The 23,227-nt window shown below is 44.2% G+C and overlaps 1 protein-coding gene across 1 annotated transcript in view; it reads left to right on the top strand.

The window, feature by feature from the left end:
* The first annotated feature begins 2,802 nt into the window (after nt 1-2,802).
* Nucleotides 2,803-23,227, top strand: part of SLC38A5 (solute carrier family 38 member 5) — a 181,322-nt gene continuing 160,897 nt past the window's right edge. Inside the window, exon 1 of the mRNA XM_030193955.1 lies at nt 2,803-2,934. The gene's annotated coding sequence lies outside the window, so the exon portion shown is untranslated. The remainder of the gene's footprint in view (nt 2,935-23,227) is intronic.

Raw genomic sequence — 23,227 nt, 5'->3', positions numbered from 1 at the left:
GTGGCAGAAGGTCGACGATGGAGGGTGGGTGGGACTGCAGCACTGGACCCCCCTTGGAGGCCCAGGCCTGGGGAATTTTGTCCCCCCTGCCCCCCCCTCTCAGCGGCTATGGGCAGAGAGCTAAATGATGCAGGACCTGCAGGGGAAAGGAGAGAAATACAAGGAAGGGGGGGAGTAGAGAAGGAAATTAAATTGTAGGGGTGTCCCCGGTATATCACTGTTTTTGTACTGAGGTCTATGAACCAATCTCTGCCTATGCCAAGAACCATCTTTTTAGGACAATACTGCCATGGTTGCATAAATGTTTCCTGCATTTTAAACTGCCTGCTAGCAAGGACACATTGGCTTTCCAGAACATCTGCACTTCCTCTTTGGGTGTAAAGCTGGTAACAAGACAGATATATACTGACACAAGTATGACTTGTGGGGCTCCTTAGTTGGCACCAGCACTTGGGAGGGAGTGTGTCTGAATCAACTATGGATATCATTATTCTCCAGGTCTGCTGGACAGGAGGAATGTGTGATCTGATTGGGCCAAAACAGTCACCTGAGGACAGTGGACAGAAGTCTGGTACTGGACTTGGTGAAGAAGAAGAAAAAAGGAAGAGTTTTGGCACAGGACCAGAGCAAATGCACAGCTGATAGATTTGGAGAGAAAGACTGTCTCTCTGTACCTTCTAAGTACTGAGCCTCTCTGTATAACAACATTACAGAGAAGTACAAGCTGATAATTATGGCTTCTGACCTTGTGCTACACTAGTCACTGATGCTGGCTGAAGTCTGTAACTGTTTTCTCTGCACTAACCAGATGTTTGCTGGCAGGCTCGCCGTCTAAGCCTCTGGAGCCAAAGGAAAGAATCCAGCCTTTCATCCAGAGATCCTGCTACAAAGCAAGGGACTTGTGATAGTGAGAAACTGGAGTTCACTCCTGTAATTTGGGGACAGTTAGTTACTATTTTTAGTCTGCCAAAGGCTGTGTTAACGCTCATGGGCATAGCTTATTAGCCGACTATCTTTGGCTTTTAATATTCTCTTCTCAGGCATAATTCTTAGTACTGTAACAGAATATTTATCTATTTTTGTGTAATTCTAATTCAGATCTTTAGTGTAATCTTAGCAGTATTTATTTAGTGTGCTTGTTTGCCATTTTTGCTAATTATTATTATTGTATAATAAATATATATATTTCCACTTTGGCATATTTCTTCATTGGGTACTATCCATCGGAAACGAGTCCCGTTTGGTGTTCTGTAATACCATTCCCTATACACACAAGTCAAGAGAATTGATAAGCTGGGCGAATTTCTGTTTCAGGCAGAGTGTAAATTCTGCAATTATCTGTTCTTTCCTAAGCATTTTTTCACTACAAAATGATGCCGGGATCCGCGAGGGAAGGAGGGAGAGGGAGAGATTTTGTATCCACATGGAGTCGAGATGGGAGTGCAGGAGGGGCAGGGATGGACCTTTTTCTGAATTCCTGAGGGGGGGGGGGGAAGGCATGAAGAAGGGGGAAGAGGGAGAGATGCTGGACATGGGGAGGGATAGGACAATGTCAGACGTGGGGGGAGGGGATAGGGACATATGATGGGGGGGGTGGGGCACAGAAGTTACTGGATAGGGCAAGAATACAGATACAGAGAAGAGGGATACTTAACATGACAGGATAGGAGCAAGGAACCAGGGAAAATATTTAGATAGGGAAACAACACAGAGAAAAGATGGATGGTGAACATGTAGAATGAAGAAGTGCCAAATGGACAAAGAGACCCTGGCAAGAGAGTTAAGAGAAGACAGAGGAAAGCAGAAGCCAGATGTACTGGGACTATCATGATGAGGAAAGTTAAATGACTAGATGAGATGACAAAAGCAGAAAAAGGAATTTTATTTTCTATTTATTTATTAGGATATGTAAGGTTTTGGAAGGTAAACCTGCCAAAGTTTGATTTTAGTCATAGCTGGGGCCTGCGAGAAAAACCTCACTCATTGGCTTTCAATGGTGATAAATCTCCAGCTTTGGGATGAGCCACCCTTGGCATCTCTGCTGTCACCAGGTCCTACCCTGTGGCTGGCAGCAGGTGCAATGCCTGAGGCCTGGAGGCTATTGCTTTGCTCTGCCTGGCGCTACCATTAACACCAGTAGGGCAGCAGATAAGTAAGGAAGAGCTTGCTGAAACTTTATTAAGAAATGTGAATGATACAGGCCTTTTATTTAGTTATTAGGATTTATTTACCGCCTTTTTGAAAGAATTCACTCAAAGCGGTGTACAGTAAGAATGAATCAAACAAACATGCAATGGACAATTACAGCAGTAAAAATATTCAAATAACAATACAAAGTATGGCATTGTATACTACTTACAATGTCAACAGAACTTTTTAATAGGGTATATGCAAAGATGAAACATTTAGATAGGTTAGAGAGTAAGAGGAGTTAGAAAATAAGGTGATTAATTTAAAGAAAGTTGAACATGAGGTCAGAGAGATGATTAAATGTGATCGCAGCTAGGGTAGGAGTGGATAAACACTTCTCTCTGTGTATTCCTGTGGTTGTACTTCAACGTTTTTGTTTTTAGCCTACATAGGCAGAAATGCAACGTAGAGGTGGGGGCAGGAGGATCCTTTAGCCACCCCATTGGTTTTGCTTTTCCTTCTGTTCTGTTGCCTGTGTGTCCCAGCAGCAGGAGTGGAGGGAGATTGCACAGTGACAGCCCATGTCATCTGATACATTTCTTCCAGTAACCAGATCTCTCAACAGTGCTGCTAGCCTTCTTTCCCCTCTCTTCTTCCTCCTCTGCTCGCTGCTGAAGGCACTTCTACTTGTCTCCCTGCGCTTCCCCTCAAGAGCCCCTTCTTACACCCCCTGTTTTCCCCAGTTTGGGCAATCGACTGGAATATTTTACCACCTCGTGCCCTCATCCATCGCCAGGAATAAAAGTGAGTCTTGCTTCCTTCCTTTCTTCCCATTAAGGGATTGCTGCTGGGCACTGGGGGGGAGGGAGCTGAGTTTGGACAGAGGGATCGGGTTTCACTGGTGCTAGTGGCTGCAGGGAAGGGGCCCCGGCCTGTGCTGTCTGATAGTGCTGAGCCGCCCACCCCTTCCCCCTAACATCGAGCAAGCTCCTTGATCGTGTTGCGGGAAGGGTCTTTTTCGTCTTGTGTTTTGCTCTGTCATTTTTGAAAATATTGGCGCCTTGTGTCTCTGCTCTTCCGGATCCTCGAGAAGCAGCAGTGCTTGAATGTTGCAGGTCCTCCCCGCCTCTCCCCCTGTCAGAGCTCTCTACAGGAGGGCGATGAGGGAGTTTGGGTGGAAGAAGAGGTCGGTTCAGACCATTGTGGAAAAAGGCGAAGTTGTACACGTGGTGACTCGGGGAATGGCCGTAGTAAGCAGTGGCGTAGCCAGACCTGACATTTTGGGTGGACACTATGTACATAGGTATGATGGATCTCTAAGTAGTCTGCCCAACAGCAGCCCTTCATGAATATAAACCACATATATATTTAATAGAAAAACAGATAGTTGTAATATACATTATCCCATAGCTTAAACTTGACCAGTCTGCAATAATGGCAAACATCTCAATACACATGACAGGATCCTGGAATAATTACAGCATTAGCATATATCCTTCAAACTTTGCTTTATAACAAATGCCTGATTAAGTAAACTGTGAAGTCTTTTTCCCTTCCTCTGGCTCTACTCTTTATCTCCCTTGTGATGCTGACAAAATAAAATGACCACAGTTTGGCACCTATCCTTCAACTTTGCATTATAATATATTTGTCTTATTAAGCTGTATTAATCGAACATTTAAAATTTGGTACATACACCTTTGAAGACGTCTTCCTTTTCTACCTACTGTGGAATTTGTAGCATACAGAACATTGAGTTCGATTCCCACTTCAGGCACAGGCAGCTCCTTGTGACTCTGGGCAAGTCACTTAACCCTCCATTGCCCCATGGAAGCCGCATTGAGCCTGCCATGAGTGGGAAAGTGCGGGGTACAAATGTAAAAAAAAACAAAAACATAGCTAGAATGTTTCCTCTTATAGCTTTCCATAGGAAAAATGTATTTAAATTGTGGTAGCACTTCAATAATAGCAACACAAAATCCCATTACCTCCAGGTACTTTGTGAAGTAACAGAAAATCCTGCAATGAAACTTCTTAGAGCCTGTTGCAAACCTTAACCAATTCTGAATACAAATACCAATATCAGTACCTTTAAAAAGGCAGCAGTGAATACACATAACAGCAATATGCATCCCATTGGAAAGGCCAGACAACTCAGACTCCTAGATCCCCCATACAAACTACATGCCAGCAAAATCTCTCACCTGCTCATTCACATGCAGAACACAGACCAACCCTCATCAATTACAGAAATTGTTCTGTAGCCTGGCATCAGTCCTTCCCTTCCTTCCCCCCCCCCCATCCATCCCTGTAGCCCCACAGCCTTTCCCTTCCTTATCCCCCCATTCAGCCCTTCCTTTCCCTACCACCCCTCCATCCCCATAACCAGGCATCAGCCCTTCCCTACTGTACTCTACCAAGAAGCCCACCACCAGCATTCCACTGTACATTTTAAAAAATATATTTTACCTGGGCAGCTGGGCCTGAGTTTTCAAAATTTGTGTGCATGTGGTGGCAGGTATCTCAGACAGCACTGCATACTTGAGGGCTCAAATAAAGGCTGAGTGAGCTCAGTGAAGGCCCAATAACGTCTTTTCCAGCTCCTCTAGCGCCGCACCGCCGCTGCTCACTCAGCCTTTATTTGAGCCCTCAAGTTCTTGGTTCCTCCTGTTTCCTGCCTAAGCCTTGTTCCTGGTTCCTGCCAAGCCTCACTCCTGTTTCCTGCTAAGCCTTCCTCCTGGTTCCTGCTAAGCTTCACTCCTGTTTCCTACCTAAGCCTTGTTCCTGGTTCCTGTCAGAGCCATTCCTGCCAAGCGTTGTTCCTGGTTCCTACCAAGCATTGCTCCAAGTTCCTGCCAAGCTTCACTTCTGGTTCCGGCCTAAGCCTTGTTCTCGGTTCCTGCTTGAGCCTTGTCCCTGAGTTTCTGCCTTGCCTAGCTCCAGGGTTCCGGCCATACTAGTTCCCTGCTTTTACCTCTCTTCATGGGCCTTAGAGGTGATCTGTCTGCTGCAGTTCGGCTTGTGACTGTGGTCCAAGGACTCACTACCACAAAACACAACTCAGAAAAGTTTTACAGAATTACTCCCTGAAATTTGTATAAATAAGTAAATAAATATTCCAAACACCTCTTTCCTTATTCTGTTCTTACCAATTCAATTTCAGATTGGCTGCCTGAAATTCCCTTGCCTTTCCGGAAGTGCTAAGTCAGGGGATTCCCTGTGGTAAAACCCGGCCTGGCTTTGACTGGCCCTAATGACACAACAGAGCCATCTGCTGACTCTGTTCATTTTGAAGGAAACACTGAAATCTTTGAGTGCACTAATGTGAAAGTGCCTTCAGATGTGTTCCTTTATTTTGTTAAGTTATTTAGAGGAGGAGAGGTGACTTTATTGCTTTTCTTATAACCTCTGGTTCTGGAGCATAGAATAACTGTAAGCAGTCAATTTTTTTGCTCACAGAGGGAAGGTTTGATCCACATCTTATGTACTTTAGGATTTTCTTGCAGGAGTGGAGGGGGAAGACAATTAGAACAGAAATCATGGAAAACAAATCTGCAGTCCTATAAGAGACTTGCCCTTTGTTCTGGGGTTTGTTTTTAAATTTAGGATGACAAACAGATCAGCTGGATCCATGATCTAAAGGCATATCTACTCAAGAAATTACAGACTGCTCAGAACACTGCGGCAAGACTGATATTTGGAAAATCTAAATTCGAATCCGCTAAGCCCCTTCGCGAATTACTGCACTGGCTTCCCATCAAAGAGCGAGTTGCCTTCAAGGTTTGCACCTTAATTCACAGGATAATTTACGGAGAAGTTCCAGAATATATGCTCAAACTGGTTGATTTACCACCTAGAAATAGATCCATTCTCTCACGATCCTACTTGAATCTACACTACCCAGGTTGTAATGGTCTCAAGTACAAATGCATTCATGCCTCCAACTTTACATTCATAGGCACTCAACTGTGGAATGCCTTACCCAAATCAGTAAAATCTACCTAAATTTCAGAAAATTATTGAAGGTCCGTACTGTTTAAAAGAGCTTACTCTCCAGGTTCAACATAATTTTGATCAACTCCTAATTTTTACCAAAGTTCATGGACACTTTATTATCTTTTACATATTGTTTGCTTTATATGATACTTACTATCTTTACTGTTTACTATGTAAGCCGCATTGAGCCTGCTCTGTGTGGGAAAGCGCGGGGTACAAATGTAATAAATAAATAAATAAATAAATAAATAACATATCTAAAAATAGCTGGATTGCATTCCTACCACTTCATTTGAATTGCAAACCTTAACTCAGAATAGGTAGGAAAGGTGACTGCTTGGTTTAAGTTTTTACAAAACAGCCTGAGCCAGACCTGCATTTGAACTCCATTCCTGAAGAAAGGCAGGAAGGAACCTCATGTATAGGCCTGTAATTGCTAAAATTCGGGATCTGATTCGCCTGTCTTGGAATAAAAAAAGCCACTAGATAGTCACTTCATGCTTTTATTTGAAAGGAATATAGTGACAGAGGTATCACCTCACCAAGATCTATGCAAAGGGCCTGAGCCAGTCCTGGTTGTGCATGGAGACGCAGACTCTGTTTTTCTTACAGGAAATCTTTATAGTTCATATTGTTAATGATAGTTTTTTTTAATAATGTCAAGTATTGTTTATATTCTATTTTTTTGTCAAAAATACAATAAAAGTAATTATGTGAACTTAAAAAAAAAAAAGAACTATAATTTGCCCATGGAGCAAAACCAGGACTGGATTTGCCTATTTTGGTTGACCTGGCTGAGGTGCGAACCTTAGTGGTAGTTTCTGATCTTAAGGCACTAGAGCAGGGGTTCTCAATCCAGTCCTTGGGACACTCCCAGCCAGTCATGTTTTCAGGATACCCACAATGAATATTGTAAAAGGTTGCTGGGCTTCGCTCAGCCTCTAGGGCTCTCCGCCCTTCTCAGCAGCCTCTAGCATACAAGTCTTTTTCAACAAAACAAACGAAACAACATCAGGATCAAACACGAACTTTTCCCTTTTATTGTTCTCCTAGGCCGCTTGGTAGAACACAGCCCATGCTTCAGCCGCTGGTTCCCCTTTTCCGGTTTCCTTGGGCGGAGCGGCTCCAAAAGAAAGAAAGTCTTATTTAGCACCACCCAGGATTGTTATAACACAGTCCCCATACCGCCTGGGTTCAAAACACATAAAAAAAAACAGCTCAATACAGCTTGGCTTTTAAATTCACTATTCAGGTAGCCCAGCTCTCCAAAATAGCACTATAACTTGGGGTTTTAAATCCACAGTTCATGTAGCCCCAAGCTCTCAAAAAACAGCAATAGAACTTGGGGTTTTAAATCCACAGTTCATGTATCCCCAAGCTCTCAAAACACAGCAATAGAACTTGGGGTTTTAAATCCACAGTTCATGTATCCCCAAGCTCTCAAAAAACAGCAATAGAACTTGGGGTTTTAAATCCACAGTTCATGTATCCCCAAGCTCTCAAAAAACAGCAATAGAACTTGGGGTTTTAAATCCACAGTTCATGTATCCCCAAGCTCTCAAAAATCAGCAATATAACTTGGCTTTTTAAATCCACAGTTCATCTGGCTTTGCGCGGGCTCAAAGCCTGGGATCCCACCCTCTGGGTCAGACTTTCTCTTACTCTTCTGACCTCCTCCCGCATGATCCCTTTTCCTCTGGCCCGGGTCCCTTCTTAGCCAGAGACTGTCTTACTTTTGTGTCTTTCTCTGGGCCAGGGCTGAAATATCCATGGGCTCCTCCAGGGCCTGCTCCGGTACTGTCAGCTCCATGGGCCAAGGCCCTAACTCCTCTCTCTCCCTCTCAGGAGCCCACTCCATACTCTCTTCGCCCCACCCTCCTCCCAGCTGCTCCTCATTTTCCTCATTAACCTTTTCGGGTCTTTTCTCTTCTTTTTCCCACCTGTTCCCCCTCTCTTTCCCCCAGGTTGGAGAATTAGTATTTCTCCTTCTCCGGTAGCCCCCTTCTGGTGACTCCTGTGAATGCCCCCTGGTTTGTCTCTCTTTTTCCCAAGGTGGCTGCTGGGATTTGTAGTTCCTGATCCTAAGTTGGCTCTTGGGGAAAAGTGGCCTGTAAGGGAGACACTCCTCTGTGGCTTTTTGGGGTTTGTAGGATCTGTTTCCCTTCGTTTCCCCCAGGTTCCTATGGTTTTCCACATTTCCTTTACAATATGCATGGACTTGATTTGCATACATTGCCTCTATTATATGCAAATCTCTTTTATGTGTATTCATTAAGGATATCCTGAAAATCTGACTGGCAAGGGGTACTCCAGGTCTGGACTTGGGAAACACTGCCCTAGTAGTAGTTTCTGATCTTAAGGCACTGGAGCAGGGGTTCTCAATCCAGTCCTTGAGACACTACCAGCCAGTCAGGTTTTCAGGATACCCACAATGAATATGCAGGAATAGATTTGCATACAGTGGAGGTGTAGCACATGCAAGTTTATCTCATACTAGCCGTTAAGCCCGTAAAAACGGGCGAGATTTCCAGCTACCCTTCTCGCCGCCGCTCCCTCCCCCCTCCGTGCCGGGCCCCCTGCACTGACCTGACAGCTCCTCTCACCTCCGTGTGACAGTGCTGCAGGCAGCAGCAGATTGCTCTGCTGCTGCCTGCAGCGCTTCCACACGGAGGTGAGAGGCGCTGTCAGGTCAGTGCAGGGGGTCTGATGCGGAGGAGGGCAGGAGCGGCGGCGGGGATGGGGGGAGGGGGGAGGTTGGTGTGCGCGATGTTCGTTTCCAGGCGGCAGCGTCCAACAGTGACTCTGACTCCGTTTCCCTCTCTGTTCCGCCCTCTGACATCATCACGTCTTGACGCGAGGGCGGGACAGAGAGGGAAGTCTGTACTGCGCATTTGCAGGTGAGTCGGTCACTTGCCATTTATATGTTTGATGTGTTCATTGCACACTAATGGGTTAACAATCTAAGTTAAGTGCTCTACCAATTAGAAACATATTCAATAAATGACCATTTATTTCAATTCTGATATCAAATTCTACAAAGTTTATTTATTAACAAGTCTGTTTATCTATAAATACCAACCCCCAGTTTTACAGCATGAATACTTGTCCCGTAAATTACAAATTCTATCCACTCTTCCTCGTATTCCAGAATCCACAAAATCAGCTCAACTGCTTGCTGTTACTAATCTGTACACGATTGTCCTTCTTGGTCCACCTTTAATGGTTGTATCATCATAGTACATAACAAAAAAAACAAAAAGGCACACAACTGCTTACAAAACAGTAGATAAAAAACAACAAAGCAGTGGAATCAAATGCATTTATTGGAACAATACCCGACGTGGCCACGTTTCGCCCTCAGGCTGCGTCAGGGGTATAAACTATAAAAACAAAACACAAGTATAAAAACATGTATAACCATACATATTAACAATGTCATAAGCATGATTCAACTAATAAAAGGCAATTATATAAAAAGAGATTCAACATATATAAAACAATCCTTTAAGAGTTCTAAAAAAATATTTATACATGATATCATCTATAAAACAAAATATTTATAATTATCATTAAAATCATACATCACATAAAATTTTTATCAGAACATCTACAATTACTCAAATCACATTTATAACTCTCAATAAAAAATGTTAAGATCATACAATTAGAATCAAAACATTTCAATGAAGAGGGGTTATACATGTTTTTATACTTGTGTTTTGTTTTTATAGTTTATACCCCTGACTCATCATAGTACATATACATAGTAGATGACAGCAGAAAAAGACCTGCACGGTCCATCTAGTCTGCCCAACAAGATAAACTCATATGTGCTACTTCTTGTGTATACCTTACCTTGATTTGTAGCTGCCATTTTCAGGACCCAGACCGTAGAAGTCTTGCGCAGAACTAGCCCCACCACCCAAACACCAGCCCCGCCTCCCAATCTCGGCTAAGCTTCTGAGGATCCATTCCTTCTGCACAGGATTCCTTTATGTTTATCCCACGCATGCTTGAATTCCGCTACCGTTTTCATCTCCACCACCTCCCGCGGGAGGACATTCCAAGTATCTACCACTCTCGCCTGGAAAAAATACTTCCTGACATTTTTCTTGAGTCTGCCCCCCTTCACTCTCATATCATGTCCTCTCGTTCTACCGCCCTCCCATCTCTGGAAAAGGTTTGTTTGCGGATTAATACCTTTCAAATATTTGAAATATTTCAAATATCATCTACTAGTCCCTGCTGAGATCCAGGAAGCTCATCTGTTTAAATCTTCACTTATTCCCATATTGTTTTCCTCAAGTGGAGAGTCTTCTTTGTGGCCAAATTTAACTGTTTACGAGATCACAATATTCTGCCGTTTTGTTCCCTTTAAAAACAGGATCCCTCAGACTAATTAATCTGTGCCATGTTTCGCCGTATGGCGTCTTCAGGAGCTAAGACATACATACTAAAACCTTCTTGGGAATTCAGACGCCCAGCAGAGATGTTGATCCAGCTGGGTTTAGGATGTACGCCACGAACTGGCCCGAACTGGATTTTAGTATGTAGCACTGGGGTTGATATTTATAGATAAACAGACTTATTAATAAATAAACTTTGTAGAATTTGATATCAGAATTGAAATAAGTGGTCATTTATTGAATACGTATGTATATTCATTGTGGATGTCCTGAAAACCTGACTGGCTGGGAGTGTCCCAAGGACTGGTTTGAGAACCCCTGCACTAGAGAACAGAAACCTAGCCTGATACATCAAGCAGGGAAAAGTGTAGTTACTTACCTGTAACGTAGGTTCTCCGTGGACAGCAGGATGCATCAGCCAAATATAGGTGACGTCATCCGGCAGCTCTCATGGGAGCCATCGGATGACGTCACGTATGTGGCTGAGGCATCCTGCTTGTCCTAGGAGAAACTTCAGGACCACCTTCCTCCCGCACTCAAAGTAAGGCAAAGAGAAGATCATTCTCTCTCTTCAGAGCACAATTGGTCCCTGATGCTTAAAGCTCTTGCCCCATACTGTAGGATCATTACAGAAAAACAGCCCTCCAATGCTCAAAGCTAATGGCATTCCAATTAAATGCCCGCTATGAGACCGAAAGTTAGGGGGAGGAACGTGCTTGGTGCATGTGCACAAGAGTTTTACGGTAAGCGTGCCCAGGCAAGCCCTGAGGTGAAACACACACTGGTGGTGTTCACCTACGCCTTTAAATATAAGGTTCTCAAATTTATTTATTTAACTTGGAAGGCTTATATTTAAGTGCATAAAACATGCTTTCAGGATTTGCTCAGACTCACACACATTTCTTTCTCAGTACCAGTGCTTAGAGGCTTACACAGACTTCCGAAACCAAACCAAACCAGCAGATTTTAAACAGAAAATCATAAGAAATCCTAGCTGCCAGATACTTGTGACCTGGATTGGCCACTGTTGGAAACAGGATACTGGGATAGATGGACCATTGGTCTGATCCAGTATGGCTATTCTTATGTTCTTATCTTCAACCCCCCCTCTCCCCAACGCCAGTTCTGAGGTGTCGGTAGATTTCCAGCTGTAAGAGCAGGGTTTGTGTGCTGTTCTCTGAGCATTGGGAGGGCCTAGCAAATGACCTCATTAATATCCATTTGACTGCATTTAAATACAATTTGCGGTCATCTTTGACGTGCACATTATTTCCTTTGCTAAAGCCCTCTGAGCATTCTGCGCAGATTAACGTTGGCACTAGTCCAGCAGTAATCGGCTCTATTGCTGGCATTAGGTTCTGAATTTCAGGCCGAGGGCTCATTCATGCTTATGAAGTTGAAGAAGGAAGATTTTTGGAGAAAAATAGGGTTGAACCTAAAGAGAATTACAGGCTGGGGAGCTTGTGAATGGGAAATGTGATTTTTGCCTAGGGTCGTGGGGGTGGGGTTGCTGAAGAGCAGGAGAAAGGGAGGGGATACAGCCCCTACAACCTTTGCTGATTACACTATCTCAGCAAGCAGAAGAGTTTCTGCCTGGAGAAGTGGGACTGTTCCACACAGATGCACGGCAGGAGCGTGGAGTTTAGCAGGTTTTATAAGCATTAAGGTTCAGTTTGATTCCTCATTCTGTTGTCTGTTGGGGAATGCCAAACATTTCAACTTTTCAAAATGATTGGTGATGTGAAACACAATACAAATTGAAGAAGCACCCACTGGCACCCACAGAGCTGGCTGCTATGGTTGGGGGAAGGTACTAGTTTGTTCTAATCCCTGTGTCATCATAGCTCTTGCAATACCTGATTCTCCCAACAGGAGATGCTGTAGGGAATGGGATAAGAGCTTGGGTTGTGGGGGTGCCATTGGTGATTTTCTGCCAGGTCTTGGCCACATACTTGAAACCTTTTTAGCTTGCTTCCTTTTTTTCAATTGCAGCTAGAATAGAAGGTGGAAGTGGCCACTGAACCTGACCTGGTATCTTTTTTTAAAAGAAAATGATCACCATGGAGCTCACAGTGGCTGCAGTCCCGGCTTCTCCCAGCAGTAGGTGCTATGGGAAATGGTATGAGAGTACTGGCTTTAGGAACAGCTCTGTAATATAGGGGTCCTTTTACAAAGGTGTGCTGAAAAATGGCTTGTGGTAGTGTAGGTGCAGGCTTTGTGCACGCACCGATCCATTTTTCAGTGTGCCTGTAAAATGCCTTTTTAAAATTTTTGCCGAAAATGGACTTGCGGCAAAATGATAATTGCCGTGCGTCCATTTTGGGTCTGAGACCTTACCGCCAGCCGTGGACCTAGCGGTAAAGACTCACGCGGTAACCGGGCGGTAATGACCTATGTGTGTCAAATGCCATTTAGTGCACGTCCGTTACGTGCGTCTGAAAATAAAAACATATTTTCGGATGCGCATATCGGACACGTGCAAAATATGAAATTACCACACGAGCCATGCGGTAGTCGGGCGGTAATTCCATTTTGGCGCTCGTTGGGCATGCGTAGATGCTTACACGGCTTAGTAGAAGGTCCCCATAATGAATTCTGGCTATAGACCTTTTAATAAACTCCTTTAAATATGCTGAGGTATATATGTGTATGTGTAGGGCGACTTCAGAGGGTATAAAACTTTGCTCACAATTTCTTACAGTAGATAGAAGAACTAACCATATTACTCCTGCTCTATATGGGTCACCAGTTCAGTTTAAATTTATTTACCATTACTAATAATTTTGTATAGTGTTACTAGATGTACACAACCTAAGTTTGTTTGTTGTATCTGGGGAAATGGTGGGTTCAGTGACTTGCCCAAGGTCACAAGGTGCTGCACTGGGAATCAAACCCAGGGTGCCAGGATCACAAAGCCTGCTGCACTAACCATTAGGCTCCTCCTCCACCTACTGTCTTTTTGAAGGAATTCACTCAAGGTGGTGTACAGTAAATGACTGTGAGCTATACATTGTTGTACCACTTTATGCAGAACAAACTATATGCAGCTCGGGTACCTTGTAATCCATCCTGCCAGTTAAAATTGCGTGAACAGGCAGGCCTGGTGCCAAGGGTATGAGGCACTCTAGGCTAACCTTCAGCCTTGTGCCCCTCTCTCAGTTTACTTTTTGACTCTTTGCACCCCCTCTTCAAGATTTTTTTAAAAAATTAACAATCCAATAAAAAATGCACATTTGAACATCATACATGTTTAAATATTGTACTTTGTTTTGTACGAGGGCAGTTTTCAAAAGCCATTTACAAGGGTAAATGGACTATTTGAAAATTGGCCTTTCTTTTTGTAGGAAAAAATACAGTGCTAGTGATTCTTTGTGTAGCAGTGTTTTGCTTTTTTGCCTTCCTCCTTCCCTCAGAAGCTGCTGCCCTAGGCAGTTGCCTAATGGTTGGGGCTAGCCCTGTGATCAGGACTTATTGCAAGTCTCCATTTGTTCAGTTCTGAGAAAGTCTGCAATTCATATTAGGGTGTTCTCTGTGGCAGGTCTGTACTTACGGAACTAGCTTTACCTGTACAACATAAGCAGTTTTACAGGCCTAGTCTTTCAAAAGAAATTGGCTTAGAAATGTGTGCTGACTTCTTTGAAATGCTTTGTGCAATGGTTTTTGTTTTATAGGAGTCTTATCTTGGTGTTAGTTAAGATGGTTATTTATTGTTTTGTTATTTATGTATTTTTTTTAGTGGGCTTGCTATTAGACACTGCCTAGATATGTCATAAGTGGTCTATAAATTTGATGAATGCAATGGAATGCATTTGTTTTCCTATGAATTAATGTGTATAAAGTTTATTTGCATGCATTAAAGATTCTAATCTGCACCATTCTACTGTGAAAAGTTGGCAGACATTTATTTTAAATGACTTATAGTTATTACTGCAAAAGAGGTTTCCTCCAAATGTTGAGTCAGGGGGTGCGAAGACTTATGCAATCAAGAATTTCCTTATTCGTAATTAGTTTTGAATATGTCTATAATTGTTCTTTTGCGTTGAAAGTGTAGAGTATATAGTCTAGATCAGTGAAACAAATTCCCACTTTGATGCATTTTGAATTGTGACAGCAGCATGTGAACAATATACAGGGGTGTGAAGACTTTTACAAGGCTTGTGCATATTTACTCTGAACATATCCTGCTTCGGATCCTCCTGCTGAGTATTGTCTGTTTGCATGGAACATTCTCCCCTGGGGTGGATCACTCTGCTCCAGTATAATTTTTTCTTCACTTATTAACATTCTTTACAAAAGTATGCAGGTCTTCTGCCCTGATCCCTAGCGCAGACTGGCTCAGAAATTAGGGCTCTGCTATTTATACAGCTTGTACACGTAGGTAAAGATCAGGGTTTACACCCACTTTTAGGGCTGGATTGCAATAATATGTCACCTTTTTGATGTTTCCTTGCTGCTTTTGTAAGAAAACCGTTAGCCTTATACAGCATGCAATATTGCAGAAGGGCACTGTTAGCTTCGTTGTGACAGCTATGCTGTTTTGCAGAACGGGTTCTCATAATCTGTAACACTTGCTGTCTCAGAGGCCGATGCACAGCGGCATCCTGTAAATACGGGTGCTGCTGGAAGAATTACTGGGTCGCAAACAGTGACCAATGCACAAAGGGAATTGCACTGGGAGGGGCTCCTTATATGGTGTTTAGCTCCTCCTGCACTGGGCAGGAGCTGGGCACCACCATTTTGATAGTGCCAGGACCAGAGGAAGGAGGTGTTACTCCTGCCTCCTGCGGATGTAAGATACATGGGGGTGTGGGTGGGGGGGGGGGGTCACTAGACCATCAGAGAGGGATGGTTACATTGAGGGGGCAGTTGGGAGGCAGTCCACTGGACCACCGGTATTTTTTTGCTTTGGGGGTCCAGGAGGGGAGGGAAGTGGAGGGGGTGGGGGGGTGTTGGGGTCCACTGGACCACCAGGGAATTTTTAAGAGATCTTTGGGGGAGGGTCAGGAAGCTAGTCGGGTCAGGAGGCGGTCCACTGGACCATCAGGGATTAGTTCTAGAGCAACCATAAAATCTAGCTCGGATTTTATGGCTGCTCTGAAGCTGTGCATCGAATGGAATGCTCATTAGAATACTAATGAGCTAATTGTAATACAGTTGCATAGGGTTCTCGGTGGCTCACGTCAGAACCATGGAAAAACCCTTTGTGCATTACTTGTTGGATAATGTTTGCTTTAGACTGGCACAACCAGAGATCACATGACAAGAGGAGGAGATAAACAGCTGCACATTGGGCCGCATCCTCTTTTTCTGCCATCTTGGACCCGCCTGTTCATTTGAACCACATGGCTGTACAGATGCGGCCCATTGTGGGAGTGTCTGGAATAAGTTAGAGGGTGCCATGAGGGTGGAGGGAGAGCAAGTGTGGGGGTGAGGAGAGCAGTCTTGGGGGTGCGCCATATAAGTGGGGGGACAGAGCAAGCTTTGGGGTATACCGTGTATGTTGAGGGGCAGAACAAACTTGGGGTAATGACACAGGAGTGGGGGGAAGGTGCTACATATGTGGTGAGAGGGAAAAACAATGAGAACTGGGCATATGTGCCTGAGGGAGAAAAAGAATAAGAGGTGTTGGTATGTTTGGGGAGGAGAGAAATAAGGAGAAGTTGGCTACGTGCAAGGGGGCAGAAAGATGGAGAGGGGGTATGTTCTTGGATAAGAAGAGAGAGAGAAAGAGAGAGAGAGGTGGGGTATGTGTGTGTGTGTGTGGGGGGGGGGGGTAAAGACATGGAAGACAGACAGAAATAGGGGTCTTGTTGGGAGTTAGAGGTAGAGAGAACTCGGAATGACAGAGAGGGAGAGAGCTGGGGAGGCTGGAGGCTGAGAAGGGAAAAGGTGGGGAGGGGTCAAGCCTTATGTTGGGGGAATTCAGTACAAAACTAATTACAAATAAACTATGCAGAATTTAAAGTGTTGTGCACATTTGCCCCGGGAATGGTTTAGATGAATCTCGGAGGAGGGTGCCTCGGTCATTGATCAGTGGTGATGAGTGATCAGACCAGATCCATGATTGTAGAGTTGTAAATGGCTCCCATCTGATGAGTCTCAAAGCAATGTCTGAGCTAAGTGAGCTGACAGGGATTTATAATAGGAAGAAACCCCTGAGCAGCTGTGAATAAATGCTCAGGAGCTGTAGCCCAATACAGGTTGGTTCTGTTTGAACTGGAAGTCTACAGAAGCAGAATGTAACTAGAACCATACAAAAATTAGCATTTTTTTAAATTAATGTGTGAATATAAAAACACAATAGTTTTGTATTCAAAACTTGTAAATTTAGCCAGCAGGACTAGCAAATACATTTGGTACTCCCCTCTACTTTTTTTGGTGTATTGAAATGTTTATTAAAAAAAAAATATCCTTTCCCACTTTTCTCACAAATCCTGTAGATTTTCAGTACCATCTAGGTGGCGAAAACTGACGTGGGCTCAGTAGCCCTCTTTTAACACAAGGGACCAGTTTACTCCAATTCCATGGCTACAGAATTTGCCTCATGCAAACAAGCTTCCTAAGGTCATTTCAGCTGCTATCATTCCCCCAATACCAGCTACCACCAGCCCCACTGTGGTAGGGTCTATATCTGTGGTAGGGCAGCATGAACTTGTTGGTATGCATGCTGCAGCATTAAAAAAGAGGGACTAAAAGGTAGGAATGGGAGGAGGGGATTGGAAACTAGTTGAGGAAAGAGAAAGGAAGAAAGAGCGAGAAGTAAATGGAGCATGTATGAGGGAAAGGAGCATAGATGTTAAGGAGATCATGATGGAGGGAGAGAAGATGCAAAGTGGGAGACAGAAATCAATCATGAAGAATAAAAGAAAACAAGCTTCCATTACATAGATTCACACTATTCCAGAACCTGTGGGATAGTTGTTGTGTCCATCAACCAGCAGATGGAGATAGAGAACTGAAAACTGAGCTGAGACATATCTGTCTTGGCATCCATTCTAGCTCCTCAGTATTTTCTGTCTCCTGTAGGTGGATGGACACACTTTTCAGCCTCTGGTTCTGAGTCCAGTTGGTCAACTGGTTTCCAGTTGAGCTTTACGGGTGGCTTGAGTCTTCAGAGTCATATCTGGAGCTCTTCAGATCCCTGTCTCTGATGCTCTGCGAATTTACTTCTTTCTTCCCTTCACAGAAGAGTGCAAGAATGGGTGTTATTTTGTCATGGCTGACTGGCAGTGAGGAACAGCCTCTGACCACAGGTAGAGCACAGCTGTCATTTTAACAATCAGCAGCCTCAGGATCTTTGTGTCCCCCAGAGTTGATATTGCTTTTACACCAGTCCTATTTACTGAAGCAGGGACAGTCAGAAATGCTGTAAGGTGCCTCTACCTGTTGGGTCCGGATGAGAAAGATAAATTGTAGCTTCTGTGGACTCCCTTTTTACAGCAGTGCTTAAGAAGACCACCTTGCTGGTGGAAGAGGGTATTGCCTTATAAGACTTACAGGACAGGAAATTAGAAGGCTCACTGAAACAAGCCTTTGAAGCGGTCTCTTTGGGCTTTCAAGTGACAGTGTGCAGCTCATTTATGGCAAGAGCGTGCCTGAAGTAACATCAGCAGTCTGCAACATAAGACAGGCACCATACTGCCCTGCTGGAAGCGGGGTTGGTCTTCTTGGCGGATGCTATTTATGATGTTAGGGGTTACGGCCTGCAGTATGTCTTTGGCTGTCATGGCACATCAGCAACTCTTGTTGCGGCACTGGGCAGCGGATGCAGTGTCAAAGTCACATCTAATTAAACTGGCCTTTCGGGGCAAGTGGCTGTTTAGAGAATATCTCAGTAACTTGGTGAAAGAACAGAGGGAAAGTAAACCACAGTGGTTGCCGGAGGATAAGCCGAAAGCCTCTGGTCATCTGTCCTCAGGTGTCTCTCGATTTCAGTTTCAAGACAGCAGATGGTACTGGCCTGGTTGTCAGCAACATGGTCAGAGGTCCCGCTTTCAGGCATGCCAATCATCCTTTCGTGAGTTTCGGCAGGAGTGGGCCAAAATCACATTAGACCAGTGGGTTCTAGATATTCTAAGAGAAGGTTACAAGTTGGAGTTCTGACCGGTTGCTCTTCTCTACTTGAAGTCTCCTTCTCGACAGGGAACCAAGGTGGTCAAGGTTGAGGCCATTGTATATTTCTTGCTGGCACTCCGGGCCATTGTTCCAGTTACCCAGGCTGAACAGGAACAAGGCAGATGCTCTGACTACTTCATTGTCCCAAAGAAGGAAGGCACCTTTTGTCCAGATCTCAAGGTCTAAACTGCTGCCTCTGAGTGTCTCGCTTTGACATGGACACACTAAGAGCAGTCATAGTCTCAATGCAAGTGGGAGAATTTCTCACCACCCTCAATCTCAAGGAGACATACTTGAATATGCCCATATGGCACCGTATCAGAGGTTGCTATGTTTTTTTGGTGCTGGGCTGTCAATTTTGCCCTTCAGTCTTTCCACAACACCAAGAATATTTACCAAGGTTATGATGGTAGTGGTGGCCTTCCTTTGGTGCCAGGTAATCAGTGTTCACCTATATCTTGATGACTGGCTCATTCATGCATCAACCTATTTGGACAGCGTGGTTGTGAAGGACAAAGTTGTCCGTCCTCTGCAGTTGTTGGGTTAGGTGATCAATTTTGAGAAGAGCAAACTAACTCCATTGCAGACTGTTTGCCTCCTTTCTGGTGAGGGCCCCTGTCTGAGTTTTTTCTGACAATGCAACGGTGATGGCTTATATCAAAATGCAAGGTGGGACCTGTAGCCATTCGATGGCGGTGGAGGTGGCCTCCCTCATGTGTTGGGTGGAGAAAAATCTTCTCTGTTTGTTGGCAGCTCACATCATTGGGTTCTGGAATTTGGAGGTGGACTTTCTCAGCAGGCACTCCTTGGACCCAGGAGAATGGGAACAATCCAGCCAAGATTTTTAGCTGATAGTGGACCAGTGGGGTTCTCTGCTTCTGGACTTGTTGGCAATGAAAAGGAATGCCAGAATGCCCAAGTTCTTCAGCTGTTGGAAAGAACTGGACTCGATGAGAATTGATGCCCTACTGCAGCCCTGGCTAGGAACACATCATAAGAACATAAAAACATTGTATGTCTCCTTGGCCCATGGTAGGCTGCATGTTGAAAAGGATCATATTATACTGGGGTCAAATAATTCTTGTAGCCCCGGATTGGCTGCAGAGGCCATGATATGTGGACTTGATTTGACTGCTGGACGGTGATCCTCTCCATCTTCTTCAGGTACCCAGCCTATTGAAGCAAGGTCCGGTGGTCATGGAGGATCCGCGCCCCTTTGGTCTTATGGCTTGGCCATTGAAAGGGCTCAGTTGAGATGAAAAGGTTATTCTGATTCAGACATTGCTACCTTGATTTAGGCTCAAAAATGCTCTACATCCATATCATATGCAAGGGTGTGGAGGATGTTTGAGGGCTGGGGTTCTGAGTGTGGACTTTCTCCCTTCTCCACTCAGATTGCTCACATCCTAGCGTTTCTCCAAGTAGATCTACAGAAAGAATTGGTGTTGGGTTCTCTAAAAGTTCAGGTTGCGGCTTTGGCCTGTTTCAAGAGCCCACTACAGAAGACATCTCTGGATATCATTCAATTCTTGCGGGGAGCGGGATGCATGCGGTCAGAGTGAAACCTTAATTTAGTCCTTTGGGCCTTTCAGAAGCCTCCTTTTGAGCCACTCCAAAAGGCTTCCTTGAAAGATCTTACGCTAAAGACAGATTTCTTGGTGGCTGTTGTGTCAGCACGTAGGGTTTCAAAGCTTCAGGCTCTCTCTTGTCGGGATCCCTTTCTCCACTTTTCAGAAGCGGAGGTCTCCCTGTGCATGGTTCTTTCCTTTCTTCTGACAGCAGTATCAGCGTTTCATCTCAACCAATCTGTGGATCTTTTCTCCTTTCGCAGAGAGGACGAGGAGGCTCAATATTCTTCCTTGAAGCTTTTTGATGTACGTGGAGTCCTCATTAGATATCTGGAAGTCATGAATGAGTTTTGCAAATCAGACTGTTTGTTCTTTTTGGTAAGCAGAGGCTTGGCCTCATGGCTTCAAAGCCCACAATTGCTAAATGGCTGAAGGAGACTATTGTTTCATCTTATTTGCTTGCTGGAAAGCAGCTCCTCAAGCTTTGTGGGCTCATTCTATGAGGAGTACAGTGACATCCTAGTTGGAGACTACCTTACTCTCCAGTGGATATTTACAGGGCAGTGACGTGGTTGATTCAGCATACCTTTGCCAAGCACTACAGGGTGGACGGTGTGGTATTCTCAGAATCTAGTTTTGACATTTGGTCCTCAGGGCAGCGGTGTGGGGATCCCACCCACTGTAGATATTGTTTTTAAACATCCCACAGGTTCTGGAATAGTGGGGAGCTACATATTGGAAGGAGAAATTAGTCTTTCCCACTATTCCAGAGAGGCTCATCTGAGGTTTCTGAGATGTTTATTCGGTGAAAAGTAATGGGTCAAATAACAACTGTCACCTTGTACTACTTACTACTACTTATCATTTCTATAGCGCTACTAGAAAGCACTTGTATGGTGCTTTCTGCAAATCTCTTTTTCTCTACCAGTGAGAGAGGTCCACACATGTTTGTTCATCTAGTTTGTGTTAGGCTAGCGAGTTGTTTAAGGTTCTTGAGTTTATTCTGATTTTATCCTTACTGATTGTCTACGTAAATGCTGAGGAGCTGAATTGGATGCCAAGAGAAATATGTCTCAGCTCATTTTTCAGTTCTCTATCTCCATCTGCTGGTTGATGGACACAACTATCCCACAGGTTCTGGAATAGTGGGAAGGACTAATAGAAAGAAAATTATCAGGTAAGACCTAATTTCTCCTTAGGGAAAAGAACTGAAAAAGCAAGGAAAGAAAAAAAAAAAATAGGCAAAGATAACACCCAGAGACAGAGAAGTAAGGGATCTGTGCCTTTCAAAAATAACATATTTTAAACGGGAATGATGTTTCAGTAAATATGGGTTTTCTGTGTATTAAATATGGCACAGTGGTTCTCAAATTTTTATCCTGGAATCAAGTGGAAGACAAAAAATGTTTCTCAGGACCCAGGGAAAGTAAAGCACTTCTCACATAGATGAAGGACAATACATGCTTTCTGTAACTGGTTCATGTCAAATAATAATTTAAAATTAGACCTGGCTGTAACTTGCAAACCATTTTAAATATAGCACGGTATGAAAAGTGCACATATTAGGTTGTAGGACTTATGTATGATGTGACAGTTGAGCTGACATGGTCCTGATCTCTTTCCAGTGTGGGTCGTAAGATGGAAATGCTGTTCTCAGTATCAGATCTATTCTCTCACATTCTCCCTCTCACTGTCCTTTTTACAGTGCTGTCTCCCCAACCCTCTTTACTTATTTTCTCACCCCCCCACGCCCCATTTCTTTCTGTTTAACACTCTCTCCCCCCCCCCCATTGCTATCGCTATCTTTCTCTGAGTTTACTTTAGCACCCTCTCTCATGGATCCACTCACAGCTCACTTCATATAGCCCCCTTGCTTTCACGTCATCATGCTGCCCATGCTCCTGTTATTTTTCAAAACTCAGGTTATTACCCAGTACTAGATTGTGGCCTGGTCTACCTTCACCATGAATGGGCTAAGCCTTTGCTCACAGGCTCAGGCCCGAGACTGCCGCTGCAGGTTGTGGCAGCCATTTTGTCAGTGGAGCTGGCCTGGGTAGGAGCGACTGGGGATTGCTTCTGCCCCGACTAGCCACCACACCACTGACAATATAGTAGGCCTGAGGGGAGAAGCCTATGGATAAGTCCGTAAGAGGGGGGCACTCCTGATTGGGGGGAGGAAGGCTTCTTCTGTTCTTGCTGGGTGGGGGGCTCATCCCTTTCAGGGATGAGGCGGGGGCCAGTTTTGGTTGGCCTACTAATTTGATCATGATATGATCAATGCAGTGTTCTGGACCTGCAAACTGCTCTCCTCTTGGGTGTCACCTATCTGTTTTCTGTGGTGTTTGATCTTGTGTCTGTGTGAGCTGATTCTTGTCTATAAACATTTGGCCTCTCTTAGACACTGAATAAATTCTGCGTTAGTGGAGAAGCAAGAGTGGGCCACCTTACACCATTCCAGTAGGGACATTTTAGGCCACTTCTGGATTTTTGAAAATCTCATCCTGATACTTTATGGAATCAGCAGCACTAGTTTCAATATCTAGAACCAGGGATCACAAATACCACACTACTTTGTAAATTGAAAGCAAGGACTGGCCTAAAGTTCCCTACTGAACCTGGACAAGTTGGTAGCTTTGCTTTTAGTGACTGTCTTTCCCATTTGAAAGGCTGATGTTCAAATCCGGCTGTAAAAACACACAACACAAAAGCCTATAATGCAACAGCAACGCAAAAAATTTTTTTTTGAAAATTGATGCTCACAAGAGTATTTGTCCTTTATAAAATCACGCTTAGGCGCCTGCAATTAGGTCTGCTATGAGCAGCCTTAAATGCAGTCGCGTACAGTAAGGCGCAGTTTGTCCATATTCTCTATCAGCTTGCAGAACATAGACGCCCCTATCTACACCCCAAATTACGTACAGGCATTAGGATTTACGTGCACATCATTATTGAATACAATAAATGCTGATAATTGGTTATCACCAATTATTAGCGCTGATTGGCTCGTTACTC

This window comes from Microcaecilia unicolor, chromosome 2 (genome assembly GCF_901765095.1).
Source record: "Microcaecilia unicolor chromosome 2, aMicUni1.1, whole genome shotgun sequence".
NCBI lineage: Eukaryota > Metazoa > Chordata > Amphibia > Gymnophiona > Siphonopidae > Microcaecilia > Microcaecilia unicolor.
Note: the sequence above shows the minus strand (reverse complement) of the source record. Positions and strands in the feature narration are given on the sequence as shown.